This window comes from Panthera leo, chromosome D2 (genome assembly GCF_018350215.1).
Source record: "Panthera leo isolate Ple1 chromosome D2, P.leo_Ple1_pat1.1, whole genome shotgun sequence".
Lineage (NCBI taxonomy): Eukaryota > Metazoa > Chordata > Mammalia > Carnivora > Felidae > Panthera > Panthera leo.
In genome coordinates, this window is record NC_056689.1 from 23,653,714 (window position 1) to 23,668,990 (window position 15,277).

General features: G+C 41.0%; 1 long non-coding RNA gene across 2 annotated transcripts in view; it reads right to left on the minus strand.

Annotated features, from left to right (window-relative positions):
• LOC122202354 overlaps positions 1 to 14,868 on the minus strand; it is a 28,126-nt gene extending 13,258 nt beyond the window's left edge. The window contains exons 1-4 of one of the 2 annotated variants that reach the window (XR_006194611.1): positions 14,570 to 14,868; positions 8,097 to 8,238; positions 7,373 to 7,609; positions 1,812 to 2,288 (exon numbers count right to left, since the gene is read on the minus strand). This is a non-coding gene — a long non-coding RNA (uncharacterized LOC122202354). Of the gene's footprint in view, positions 1 to 1,811; positions 2,289 to 7,372; positions 7,610 to 8,096; positions 8,239 to 14,569 lie in introns of those variants that run through there. The other variant, XR_006194612.1, reaches the window with a different exon arrangement.
• Positions 14,869 to 15,277: the final 409 nt, after the last annotated feature.

The following is a 15,277-nucleotide window of genomic DNA, read 5'->3' on the forward strand; positions in this document are numbered from 1 at the left end:
TTAAATACTGCATTCTTAGTATTTTATAATCATTTCATCTTTGTTAAAAGAAGATATTGACTGGCTACCCAACATCCATTCCTTTTCCAGCTTCCCTTGCAGCTAAGGATGAGAAAAATGATGCAGTTCTAGCCAAAGAGATGTAAGAGGAGATATACTGGTATCTTATATATATATATATATATATATATATATATATATATATATATATATATTAGATATATTATATAATTATATAACTATATATATTCTCCATGGCAAAGGAAAAGGGGGTGTGTGGAGCCTCTCTCATGGCCTTGGCTTTTCCTTTGTCCTTCTTTTGGATGAGATTATGAGGGATGTAATGCCTGGATCTGCAGAACCATCTGGTGAACAAAATGGGAAACCCAAGAGACTCTTGGGGATGCCAACCCAGTGCTCTTGAGTGTGGAGCTAGTGCACCAGCTCTGGAATGAGCATCCTTCTTATTATTTAATTTAATGTCTTTATGATTTACAACACTATTAAATTTGTTCTACTGTTCCTGGGGGTCAAACAGACCCTAGCCAACACAATCTGAATATTGAAATCCCTCAAAAACATCATCTCGCTTTAAATTTTGATATCCTGAGAACTCGGCCCAGTGCTCAGGACAGAGTAGTGGCTAAATACATATATGTGGTCTAGATGTTTTACCTCTGTGACCTATACTTTCTCAAGTTTATCACCAAATGAACTTCTTGAAATTAATCTCATATGCTTATTTATGGGACTGCTAAATTGTGATAAGGAAATTGCCCTACATGGATGTCTGTTATATAAGATGCATATGGGTCGGAGTGCAGCTTATGCATACTTTGCCATGGTAAACTTTAATGATTATGAGCTTCTGACATACATGCTTTTAGAAGGAGATGCCTCTACCAGTGCCAGCTCTGTTCCGTATACAAAATATACAGACAATGGGTGCATTGGTTGGGGGAGAGAGGAGGGAAGAAAGTTGGAAGCAGGAAAACATATTTGATTACTTGAAAGGTATGAGAGATCATTTTAAATTCCTCGAAGCAGAAATATTCCCTTGTTCATCTTTGTATCTTCTATAATAGTGTTCCTAAGATCTTCGTCTGATCATTCAGAATCAACTAGAGCTTTGCTAAAATTCACAGTCCTGAACCCTACTCCAGAACTAAAGAAAGAATATCTCTGCAAGCAGGCGTGGGAATCCATTATTTTACTCACTTGTCAATCACTGCCCCACTTCCTAGCAAAGGGCTTTGTATATGTTAGAGACTCAGGAAATAATAGAATGAATACATGAATGATACAAAGATAAAGCAGTCTCTCAAACTTAGATCCAATCTCTGAAGCCATTCCTTTAAAACCATATTTATTTGATGAGGCACATTATTTCATTTAAAGTAGAAACTACCCTTTTGTATTTTTAATTTTTTTAAACATTTTTAAGTTTATTTTTGAGAGGCAGCAAGAGAGAGAGAGAGAGAGAGAGAGAGAGAGAGAGAGAGAACACAGGGAAGGGGCAGAGAGAGAGAGAGAGAGAGAATCCCAAGCAGGTTCCATAGCATCAGTGCAGAGCCCTATGCAGGACTCAAACTCATGAACCATGAGATCATGACCTGAGCTGAAGTTGGATGCTTAACCGACTGAGCCACCCAGGTGCCCCAAAAGCCCCTTTTTTAGATGGGCAAGACATTTTCTTTGACAACCAAGAGGACAAACCATTTAAATGATTCTCTTGGTCTCAAATGTAAATAAGTTGAAATGGAGAATAATATTTATTTTTAAATACTTGGGCACTTAGAAATGAAGACAAAACATTCTAGGACCTCAACCCCCTAAATATCCATGACAACTTCTCTGTGAATTTGTTTTTCCGATGTATTCCTCCCTGGAAGCTGGGCATAACTAGATTTGGCTACACGTTCGCTGAAGAACAAGCTTGCTTTCTAGACAGGGATAGAACATATCTACAGCAAACAAAATGGTGAGCACAGACTCCTCTCTAAAGTAGTAATCTGGCTACACCCCTGCTCTTCTGACCCCAGTGGAAGTCTGAATCATCTCCACACCAGCCACAGCCCACTTCCCTGAAAGCTGTGGTTCCAGAGACTTGTGCTTTCCTGCTTTGCTAAAGTTGGATTCTCTTGTATGTGATCCACCCTGGCATCAACTGTTGAAAGAGTCACCATGTGGATTCTTTTGGTGCAGGAGGAGAGAAATCCCTTGCTTGAGTAGCCAATGTTGAGGGATCTGTTTTAGTAGCATGTGGATTCAGGCCACTGAGGAAGTATCTGTTTGGGGGGAGTGAAGAGGTCTTATTTAATCAAGTTTTATTAATCAAGTTTGCACAACAAACTGGGTTATCTAACTCCCCGCCAAACTTCTCTCTCTCCCTCCAATAGAGTCAAGCCAGTTTCTTCCCCTTGTTCCACGTGCCTTGTACCTTAAAGAAAATATGCATTTGCCCAATATCTTCTGCTCCAACTGGAATTCCTTATTCTTTTCTCTTCACCAATAATGAGAACAGTGCTCATAATAACCACTGAGCAGTTAGTATGTGCTTTATACATATTGTTTCTTCGAATTCTTATTATGACTCAAGGAGGTAGGTAGTACTATTATCCCTATTTTATACATAAGAAATGGATCACCAAGGGGTTAAATTACTTGGCTAAGGTCATCCAGCCAGTATGTGGCAGAACTAGATTCAAATCCAAGACTGTCTGATTCTAACGTCCCTGCTTATAGCCTTCAAGCACTCGTTGGAATTGTCTTTTTCTAGTCTCTCATTGTCCCTGAAGCCTTTTTGACTTTTCACATTGATTATTATCTAAATCATACATATTGGTACTTTAAATAAAAAAATCATAGAATGTCAGAGATAGCAGGAATTCAGAAACTATCTAGATCACCTCACTTCTTTTACAAATAAGGCATTTGGGGACCAGAGAGGCTGTTCTTGTTAGAAGTATTACAGGATTCAGTCATGCACTTAAGGCAGAACCCTGCTGATTCCAAGGCATTCTCCTAGACTTTCTGATATGGTAGATCAGGTGCAAGGGTCTGGGAATGTGCATTTTTTAAAATATCTTCATGATTGAGTCCAATCATCAGACAAAGTTGGGAATCACTAATATTCTGTATCACTTAGTGTTTCAACTGTGTTTGGTGCTTCATTTATTTTATCTGCATTTTTTTATCTCTCAAATCTTACTTTGTTGAGACCCTATTCTACACTTTTGTATCCCTTACAGTGTCCCACCAGGAGCTAGACATAGCTTAAGTGTCTAGTAAATGCTTGTGAATTGAAAGGAAGAAAGTTTTAGATACTGAGTATTGACGAGGAGGTGGCAGGGAAAATGGATTATGGCAATTAGTTCCAAGGCCACATAGAGCAAATGCTCCACGTGGGAGGCAAAAGAGGTGGTGATTATAAGATTTGGCTTGTCTTATTTGCTTCAGCTCATAATGACTCAGAAGCGTCGTTGGCCAAAGATTTCAGATAGTAGAGTTTGGATTTCTGATTTTCTTTTGCCTCCTGACTGGGTAGACATGCTTAATAAATGTGATCCCCAGATGTTCAGGACATGTCATGTTCTGCTATGAGCACATGGAATCAGGCCCCAGCGACACTCTTGCCTTGGAGTGGCAGAGCCTTATATGGAAGCAGAGTGTACTTTTCACTTTACTGGGGGATCTTTAAATAGCAGGGAACAGCAACTCAAAGCTTTTCAAAGAGCTACTTAAAGTTATTTTTCTCCATGACAACAGCCTGCCAATAAGGATAGAATTTAAAGAACTAGGACCCTAAGTAGAAAGAGAAAAGGAAAATTTCCCTGCTAAATTGAATGCTCAGAGATGAACCACAGCCAGAGTGTAAATCCCATACGTTGACTCACATCTATAGAACAGATGAGATGAGCAATCAAAGTGCACTCTTTAATTATCTGTGTGCAAAAGCAGGAGGATATTTAAAGGTGTTCACTTGGTGGTATATCGGGTGGAGGGAAATACTCACAGTCATATGCTGTGATTGCTGATGTTGAAATGATGGATCCATTTTCTTCTGTGTTACTCTTAATGGTTTGGAGGACTAATTTTGTTTCAGGTGCTTAAAGATCAACTTATAAATAATCCTCCTGGGTTTCCTGTGCCTACATCTCACAAACTCACTGTTTGCCCTGCCTCCTGAAATCTGCCTCCCAGGACAGGCTGTAGTGGATTCAACTCCTGATTTCTTCTTTTCCACCAAATGAAAATATTCAGATGACTTCTCGGGGAGTCCCTGCATAGTTTTGTCATTTTAATTAAGGCTTTATTGTTTTAGAGCAGTTTTAAGGTCACAAGTTGGTGAAGGTACAGAGATTTCCCATATACCTCCTGCCCCTGTCTACATATGTGTAGTTCCCCTCATTATAAACCCTCCCCACAACCAGAGAGGTAGATTTATTACAACTGATGTACCTACATTGACACATCCTAATCACCCAAAGTCCGTCATTTACATTATGGCTCACACTTGGTGCTGTACATTATGTAGGTTTGGACAATCATATAATGACATATTTCCATCGTTCTGGTATCATACAGAGTATTTTCACTGCCCGAAAAGTCCTCTGTGCTCCATCTATTCATTCCTCCCTCTGGCAAGTATTGATCTTTTCACTGTCTCCATAGTTTTGCCTTTTCCAGAATGCCATATAGTTGGAACCATATAGTATACAGCCCTTTCAGACCGGCTTCTTTCACTTTGTAATATGCATATAAATCTCCTCCATGTCTTTTTGTGGCCTGCTGGCTCATTTCATTTTAGTGCTGAATAACAGTCCATTGTCTGGATGTAGCACAGTTTATTTACCCATTCATCTGTTGAAGAACATCTTGGTTGCTTCCAACTTTTGGCAACTATGAACCCTAACTGCTGCTGTAAACATCTGTGAGGAGAGTTTTGTGGAGACATAAATTTTCATCTCCTTTGGGTAAATACCAAGACATGCCATTGCCAGAACTGCTGGATTGTATAGTAAGAGTGTGTTTAGTTTTACAAGAAACCACCAAATTATTTTCCCAAGTGGCTGTTCTTTTTCTGCCTTGCCACCAGCAATGAATGAGAGTTCCTGTTGTTCTGTATCCCTGTGAGCATTTGGTGTTGTCAGTGTTCCAGATTTTGGCCATTTTAATAGGAGAATAGTGGTATGTAATTGTTGTTTTCATTTGCAATTCCCCGAGGACATATCATGTGGAGCATCTTTCCATATGCTGGTTTGCCATTGGTATATCTTCTTCAGTGAGTAGTCTGTCAAGGTCTTTGGACCATTTTTTTTAAGTTGAGATAAAACTGGTATATAACATTAAATATGTATCACGTGCATAACATTATAATTCAACATCTGCAGGCAAGAATTTTTATTTATTATCACTGAATCACATCGGATTTTTATTTCTCTGTCCTTAGAGGCCATATTTATCTCCCACATTGGAAGGATTTATGTGATTTATCTTCTGCTACTAATTGGCCCCAAGAATAAGGATGGACCTGCCCTGACAACTTTCTTACCCTTCACCTCCAACCAACTCCTAGCCAAACTTAGCAGCAATAACTTTAGAACTGATCAATTCCAGAAATGGAATAAATACAATTTTCTGATTCAGGGATACCCTCTACAGTGTTCCCTACAAATGCTCATCCAAACTTTACCCAGTGACAGCTCTCTAGCTTGACAGTGACAAGTTTCACCACTGACCAGTATCAGGGATTACCATCCATCTAACAAATATTGGGTGCCCTTTATATGTCAAGCTCTGAGCCAGACCCTGGGGCAGTGAATCAATCAGACAGTTATCAACGTCTTCCTTATGGGGTCAAAGTGGCTTTTCTGTAATGACCGGCTCTCATCTGGCCCATTGAAACCATATAACTGGCTATTCCGTTTCTCTAAAAACTTGAAGACAACAATCAGACCCCCTCAAAGTCCATTGTCATTCTGGTCACCCCTTCCTTTGGACACGGTCCACTTGGTCAATGACCCTTTGAAAGGAGACTACTCAGAATTTCTACATCCTGGGCTTTTCTGCTCATATTGGGATACTCGGGTCTTAATAACAGTTTCCTAAATCTGTGGAGTTACATTGCTTGACATGTTTCCGGAGTCTAGAGGTACAAGCTTGCATATGTATATATCCCTTGGGGAGAAGGAGTTGAAAAGATTAACTTCAACCTGGGGAGTTGTTTTTCTTCTGCTTTTTAACCAGAAAAATAAATGCGATTGTAGCTTTGAAAACTGAAATGCTAGCTTTTAAACAACATGCAAATAATAGACTTCAAGCTTTCAAGGGGAAAACGGGCTCCGTCAAAATTCTGTGATAGGAACCCCTACATTGTCCTTTTAGTTGGTAAATTGAGAATAAGTGGTAAACAGAAAGTAATCGCCTCTAACTACATTTCACTGAGAACTAATGTCCCTCTGACCAGTCAATAATGTTAACTTACAAAAACAGTAAGCCAGGTTTCTCCACAGTGACAACATAAATAGGCAATGATTACAGTCCTTGAGCTTTTGCCCCCTCCCCCTTCCAGCTTGACTTTGCAGGAGCAGGGGAAGGAACTTGGGGTCGGGCTGTTACAGCAAAGCACACTCAATACCACCCATGACAAAGGGGCTGTGGTTGATAATACCAAGGACCAGATAGTCCCTCTGCTCTTACACTTGGCTTCTTCTATGACTGGAAACATCAAACTCACTCCAGGAAGAGTCAACTACTTTCTCTTACTTCAGAATTTAGAAAGAATGATTGTTCTCTTGACTGATTATTCTCTGCTCCCATTTCTTACCTTGTTCTGCTTCCTGGATGTGTTCTCTGCCTTTCTCTGCCCTGCTTTTGGCTCCAGGGGGCTGGCCTCTGCAGGTACATCTCCCACCTTGCCCCCTGATGTGCAGTTCACTCTGGCCAGTGAGGGGCCCAGGTAAGAGGGTGGGAAGAGAGCGAGATCAATGTAGATCTTCCAAACCCTGTGCTTCTGAAGCGTGTCTCTAGAAGTAGCTGTGTCTAATTACTCCACATCACAGCTCTTGCCAAGCAGCCCCTAACCTAGCGCTCCAGCTCTCAATAGGCTCTGAGGACTCTGTGTCCTCCCCTGGGCCCTGTGCTCTAGGACTGATGATGGCGTCTGGTCATCTGATGGTCTCTGGGCACCTCAACCTCCCTAATTTTTTCTTATCCCTGCTCTCACCTCTGTCCTATCATTACAGCCTCTTCATTCAAATCATCTGGAATGAATTCCTTCCTGCCTGTTTGACGGATAAACCTCTGATGTTTGGGTCTCTTCTCTGAGTCATGGAGCCCCATGCCCTCAGCACTGGGGAGGCCTTCTTACCTTCCTTAGGCAGGTGTGGCCCCAGGCCCAGGACCGGAGTTTAGGCTATTCCAACCTGGCAGCTCCTTGAAAGATACATTCCAGACCCTCCTGGAGTGGAGCCTTAACAATTTCTATTTTGAAAGAAATCCATGAGGCAAGAATAGCAAAATAGTGATAATTGTTCAAGTTGGCTGATGGGTACATGGGGCTCGTTATACCATTTTCTCTGCTTTTGTGTATGTTGGAACATTTTTGCTATAAAAAAGAATCAGACATGTAAAATTCTTAGTTGAGAACCACTGTTTCAAAGTAGATGTCTGCAATATATTTTGCTAATCTCATTATTTCCTGTCTTTCATTGGCTCCCATCACACCATGGTAGGGTCTCCATCTGGGTAAATAATGGGATGGGACAAAGAGATCCAGCATCTTTCAGTCCCTACCTCACAGATAGCTTTATAGATTGGGGTTGAGCAGATTTGGCTAAGTCACTTGGTCCTTTTTAAACAGTTTGCATTTATATAGACATAGTTTGTGACCATTAGCCAAACTGTTGGTACAGAATTGAAAACCCAGGTTAATACACTCTGGTGTGGCTCTCTCCTCTGTCCCTTCTTTATGAGAAATTCCTCAGAAGTCAAACCTTTCTATTTGTTCCATGCAAGAACGGGACACAGAATTTTGAGTAACAAATTCAGATTTCCAGTCTCTGCTTCTGTGTGATCTTGGGCAAGAGCCTTACCTTTTCAATTTCTCTGATTTCTTTAATTTCATAGCAATAGTAGTTAAAAGTACGTCCCTGGCTCTGAATCATAGTTCTGCCACTTCCTATCCATGCGACTTGGGCCAAGCTGCGTAACTTTTGTATGCCTCAATCTTTCCATCTGTAGAATGGACATAGTAATAGAAACAACGTCACTCGGTTACTGGGGAGATTAAATGAGCTGCTATATGTAAAGGGAATAGTGTAGTACCTGGTGTATAAGTTCTATATAAGTGGTGGCTGACGCTGTTATCATTACTGTTACTTAAATTTACATTTATAACTCTGGAGGATGAGACAGAAGGAAACATAGCAACAGTTTCAGATATAGAGTTTCTAGGGATTTTTAAAATCATGATAAAATTTGAAAATGGCTGCTGTAGAGTTTGCGGAAATTAATGGCCATAAACTCCAGCGGGGGAAGAGTCATTCAAACAAGCCAGTGCAGCCAACTCCCTAATTGCTGGTCATTTTGTACACTTCCGAGCTTCCACACCAGCCTGGGTGGAGGGCCTGGCTGGATCTGGAACTCTTCTTCTCCTGCTCTGGCCTGGTCTGAGCAAGCAACCCAAGTTACTGCGTTTGATGTGTGGGAGGTGGCGGTGAAGGGAGCGCAGGGGAGCAGGGACGATGCTCCTAAATCACACAGAAAAGACAAAAATGCCGAGACGGCCTTGGCTTACGTGTGTCCATTCTCAGCCAACTTGAGGACACACGGCTTCATTTAACAAACTCGACCTCATGTTCCTGTCCATTAAAAACTATGCAAATGTGTTTTGAATTTTCTAGGCAAGGGTGTATTACCTCCTATTGCTGACTATTAAAATTCCTGATAAAATCCAACCTCCAAAAGTTGGACAGCAGGAAAGAGAGAGAGTCAAGGAAAAATTTAGGCCTTTTAATAATGTAGCACAAAAACATAAATTAATAAGTTGACCCTAAAAAGCAGCTCCTTGAGTACTCCTTTGGCTGGGAGGAAAAGGGCTAACCTTTCTTTTCTTCACACCTAACCTAACCGAGCCAAATACCTGTAGGCTCCAGATTGAGGACCCTTGTTTCAATATTCTTTTAATGTAGATCTGGCCTTTACAGGAGCCAGATGCTGAATGATATAAGCTGATTTGGCTTTAAACTAATGTCTAGCAAATGGTGAAAGGTAGCTTTTCCTTAGACCAGTATGTCTTTGCTCTGAAATACCAGTCACTTATACTCTTTGGTATGGTCTGTTAATTTCTCCAACGCCTTGTGGCATGTCATTAAAAGTCACCAGCTAAGAAAAGTCAGGTCTTCTGTGACTAGTTTTTGTTTTGTGAATGTCAAGGAGACATGTGGTCATTGTGCAAAGACTATTGTTCTGAAGACTCTCAGGGTGTCCAATTGGGGTGGCTGCCTGCCTTGTGATGTGCCCCAGTAGCCATGTCTGTGCCATAACCCTTTCTTTGCGGGGAATGACTTTCCTTCCACAAGTTCTCATCCTTCTACTCCCTGTTCTATTGTATGTCCTGGACAGAGCTGCAACAGTGCACTGCTGGCCACAGCGGAGGGTTGAATGGTAGGTAGTTGACTTAAACCGAGCAGTCTGTGTCTCACACTCCACTTTGGGTTGCGGCTGGGAGGGGCACCCAAGCTGGTCTAACCAGAGTCCTTCCTCAGGATGTATCTCCCCGCACCCAACGCTTCATTATGAAAATTCTCAAACAAGTTCTAAAAGAATTTTATCGTAAACACCCACCACCTCAACTCTATCATTTAGCATCTTACTACATTTGATTTATTATCCATCTATCCTTATATCCAGCTATTAATTCAAATTATTGTTGGTGCATTTCCAAGTACATCACAGACATTATTAGTACATTTTGATGTAAGAGTTTTAGGATGCATTCAAATAGGGTTTAGTGTTTATTTACAGTGGGTTTTCCTTTTGACATAAAAATCATATACAATGAAATGCACATATTTTAATATTTGCAGAGTTTTTTTTTTGAAAAATATGTACCTTCAAGATTTATTTTCACAGGAGTGGAGGAGTAGAGAGAAAGCTTCTTTCCCTTTTGGAAGGTGAGGCTCCAAGATGTGAGCCCAGAGTGGGGCAATTATGACTCTAGCTGAGGATTCTGAAAGCCAGCTGGAGATAAGAAAGCTGACATATCAATGTGGAGGCAGAGCTAAGAGACAAAAATAATTTTGAAAGTATTGTAGTCATTTCTACCCTTTTTTTTTTGCAGTTTGGTTACATGAGCCCATAAATTCTCATACTAGCCTATTTTAAGTTGTTTTTCTTTTACTTACATTTAGTCCTGACTAATATTTGATATGTGTGTGTGTGTGAACCATTAATTTTATTTATTTTTACTTTTTTAAATAAATTCTTCATTTTTAATGTTTATTTATTTTTGAGAGAGACAGAGACAGAGTGTGAGCAGGGGAGGGGCAGAGACAAAGGGAGACAGAATCTGAAGCAGGCTCCAGGTTCTGAGCAAGCTGTCAGCACAGAGCGAGTCGCGGGGCTTGAACTCACAAACTGTGAGATCATGACCCGAGCCGAAGTCGCATGTTCAACCGAGGCGCCCTAAACCATTAATTTTAAGGAGGGTATTACGTGTCTATTGCAGGTATCAGCACCCCAAGTTGGGAGAGGTTAAGAAGGTCTAAGGTTTCTCATAAATCTAAGGGACTGTAGATCTAGTAAATTGAAAGCATTGGCCTCACCTGGGTTCTGGCTGTGGCTCCATCCTATGTGGGGATAAGAGAACATTATGCGTAGGCACTAGCAGCTTTATTCAAAGCAGACTCTAACATAAAAATAAAAGCAAAACGTGACATATGTTAACCTTAATATTGAAAGTACAGTTACTGATAGAAGTAAGGACCCTTAGAAACAAGACCCTAACATACTTGCTAATTATTTTTTTTCTAACTTTGAGCATTACCCAGTTTTTGTGGCTTTAGCTAAATAATTACAGAAACAGAGGCAGTATGTTTTCACTGTTAGAGGTAGAATAGGTTGCAAAATGCCAAAATGGGTCTGATCTGGAAAATGTTGAGTCCATGTGTGAGAGAAGGGAAAAAAGACGAAGACTCTCAATCATCCGAGGGGGAGTAAAGGAAGTATTTTATTGCCCAAGAGAAATTTTGACTTTTTTTGGATTTTGGTTCATACATATGATACTATTTATCAGTTGTGTTATTTTGGTATTCTATGGTCAGAGTTTATTCCTCTTTCTCTCTTTGTCTCAAACCAAAATAAAAAGTCTGTCTTTGGTGAGTTCTATATAGGTCAGAAAAGTGGTTACTTTGGTGGGGAAGGGAAGGGCTTGTGGATGGAAAAGTGTCCATGGAGGGTAGGTGCCCAAGTTCTTTTTCTTTACCTGAATGGAGGCTACATGTGCCTTCCTCTTTTATTAAAGTATGAATTCACTTTGTAGGGGTTTTGTTTTTTGTGTTTTGTAATTTACAATAAAAATCCTAAAATCTCGGGGCGCCTGGGTGGCTCAGTCGGTTAAGCGGCCGACTTCGGCTCAGGTCATGATCTCGCGGTCCATGAGTTCGAGCCCCGCGTGGGGCTCTGTGCTGACAGCTCAGAGCCTGGAGCCTATTTCAGATTCTGTGTCTCCCTCTCTCTCTGACCCTCATGCTCTGTCTCTCTCTGTCTCAAAAATAAATAAACGTTAAAAAAAATTAAAAAAAAAAATCCTAAAATCTCAAGCAAATATATAAAGACAAGATTCGATAAAGCTATGAGATGAGTACATTTTTAGTGCTTAATTCATTATACGCTTTTCTGTATCATTGGAATATTTCATAATATAAAAGTTTAATTAAAACCGTTTCCTCCTTGACCTCCAACTTTTTTTTTAAAGAACAGAATTTTTTACAGGTTTTTATTTCTGATGTCTGTCCAAAGTGACAGCAAATGACGGTCATCCCCAAATTGTCACTAGCACCTTCTTATTTTGCATTGTCTACTGAAATTAGCTCTTTGATCTCCAGAGTTTCTAGGTTCCTTAACTCTTTTGTGTGAGTTTTAGCTCGATTCGTTTTATGTCAAATATGTGACCTTTACTATATATTTTTATAACTTCCAATTACATTTTATCTGACCAGATCTACTCATGCCAAAGTGAATGGGAATAATTAAAGTAATTATTTGGGTAACTTATATTAAACCTTACTTGTTCAGATAATTTAAAGAAAAACAGAGAAAAGAGTGTAGTGATGAGGTGCTTGGATGGCTCGGTTGAGTGTCTGACTTCAGCTCAGGTTATCATCTCACGGATTGGTGGGTTTGAGCCCCATGACAGCAGGGAGCCTGCTTGGGATTCTGTTTCCCTCTCGCTCCCTGCCCCTCCCCCGCTCACACGTGCTCATTCACTCTCTCAAAAATAAACATTAAAACAAATTTAAAAAGAAAGAGTCTAGTGGTGATTGTCCTCCGTTACCCGATTATTGTCCCAATTCCTCGTTTTGTTTGGATTTTGAGGTTCTTTATTTTTTCCCAGACTTTATTTTTTTTAGAACAGTTTTAGTTTCACAGCAAAATTGAAAGGAAGGTGCAGAGATTTCCCAAATACTCCCTGAACTGATGGGTCATAATCACCCAAAGTCCATAGTTTACATTAGGGTTCATTCTTGGTCTTGTGCATGTGGTGGACGTGGACAAATGTATAATGAATGTATCCATCACTATGATATTACACAGAGTCTTTCCACTTGCCCTAGGAATCCTCTGTGTTCCACCTCTATTCATTCCTCTCTCCACCCTGCAACTCTGGCAACCACGGATCTTTTTACTGTCTCCATAGTTTTGCCTTTTCCAGAATGTCATATTGTTGCAATCGTGAAGCATACAGCCTTTCAGATTGCTTTCTTTCACTTTGCAATATGCATTTAAGTTTCCTCCATTTCTTTTTATGGCTTGATAGCTGGTTTCTTTTTAGCATTCTATAATGTTCCATTGTTTGGATGTAGTGCATTTTATTTACCTATTGACTTACTGAAGGGCATCTTGGTCACTTCCAAATTTTGGCAGCTATAAATAAAGCTGCTATAAACATCCATGTGCGTGTGCGGGTTTTTGTATATACATAAATTTTCAGCTCCTTTGGGTAAATACCAAGGAGTGTGATTGCTGGCTCTGCCGGATTGTATGGTAAGAGTATGTTTAGTCTTGCAAGAAACCACCAAACTGGTCTTCAAAGTGGCTATACCTTTCTGCATTGCCACCAGCAATGAATGAGAGTTCCTGTTGCTCCACATTCTTGTGAGCATGTGGTGTTGTCAGTGTTCCAGAATTTGTCCATTCTAATAAGTGTGTAGTGGGATCTCGTTGTTTTAATTGAGGTACTTAAGCATATTATATTAGCAGGGCATTGGTGAGAGCAATAGCTGATAATGTTTAAATAGTTGCCATATGCTGGGCACTGTACAAAGCACTTAACAAACATCATCTGATTTAACATAAAATATCATTCCACCACTCTTGTGTTATAAGCACTACTACTGTCTCTAATTTAAAGATAAGAAGACTGAGGCTTTGGAGGGCAACATTTCCAAGTCACACGGTTAGCATGGGACAGCAGGGCTGGCTTCATGGGTGCAGACCTAGGGAGTCACACTGACCTTGTGGTCAGAAAAGTCCTATATTTGGTTTAGTGCTTAGAGATCACTGTCTTGAGGTACTTAATAATTTGTACACAAAGAGCCCTGCACTTTCATTTTATACCGAGCTTGGCAAATTCTGCCCTGTAGGGTGGAGCTGGGTATTTGACATCAGAGGCTATGCTGTTAATCACTAGTCTATTCTGCCACTCTTTACCTCTCTGAATGAAGCTAGAAGGAAAAACAAAGAAACAAAACAATGAAAACAAACAAAAACACCTCAAGAAGGAAGTAAACAAATAAAAAAAACTAGTAGCAGATGACCAGCTGACATGGTGTTTGGAGAAATTAATTTTAATATGTGTGACTTGGGCTTCAATGAACATTTTCTGGACATAGTTCTTGGTAAATAAAACGAATATGGGCAACTTGTTCTACCTTAGGAGATACACACACTCCCATGATATAAGGTTCATTTTTCTATATTTATTGCATGCGGCTGATTCAAGAGCCTTTTCTAAAACAAACCAGTATTTGGAGATCAAGGGTGAAGTCATCAAATCTGGAGATTTGCTCATTGTTTCCTCCAACCCAGGAGTGATTCCCACTACCCCGCTTTTAGACCTACAAACTCCATCCACCCTTACGCCAAGTGAAGCCTCTGCACAGAAAGTACCAGGAAAACTGTGGCTGCGGATTGGGCAAACGACACTGCGCGTGCCCATCTGAGGAAGACCCAGGAGGAGGCGCGGCCATTTCTTTTTCCGGTGCGCCCTTAATTTCCGGTTTCCTGTGCTGTGGGTGCGGAGACTCCCTTCCTCGCCTGCTGTGGCAGCTACTGGTGCACTTACCGGGTTTCTTGCCCTTGTTTTGCTTGTGGTCTCCGCCTGTGCTTGCCTCCTCCCTGGGGTTGCTCAATTTGAGCTGCTAGATAATAGCTTGTCTCATTTAGCCACAAGGGTCCTCCTGGCTTGGCTTGTACTCCTCCCTGACGCGTCTTGCTCAGTGGGCTGCGAGGGTGAGCCGCAGAAAGGTGGAAGCTGGTGCAGGGCCTCCGCCCTTCATTGCCCCTGACCCTAGGAGGCCTCTGCTGCCTGCTCCTTAACAGCCTGGAGGCTTTGATGCCTCAGGGGTGTTAAATCTTACAGTTTAGCGTTACTTTCTAGTCAGAAAATGGAATCACAGGAGAAACGGCTTTTCTTGCCACATGGGGGCTTGGCCAAGGTTCATTGGTAGTTACCAACGTTCCTCTTCTCGCCCCACCCAGCTCAACAATGCCCATCATTGTTTCCAAGAGGGTTTCACCGGTGTCTGGTGAGCACTTGTACAGGCAGGTCCGCAGCAGCACCCAGCAGAGCGTTACATCTTCCTAGAGCTAGTAGGTAATTCCCAATGACCAGCATTCCAAACTGAAGGACTGTCATGCCTAAGTAATCTTTCCTTCATCATGGATTAAGGGTGGATATTTAAAAATAAGAGTAGCCCTAAGGTTGTTTATATGTTCCTCACCACACACATCTGTCAGGTAATATTTTGTCAGTGCAGCTTGAGAAGTACTG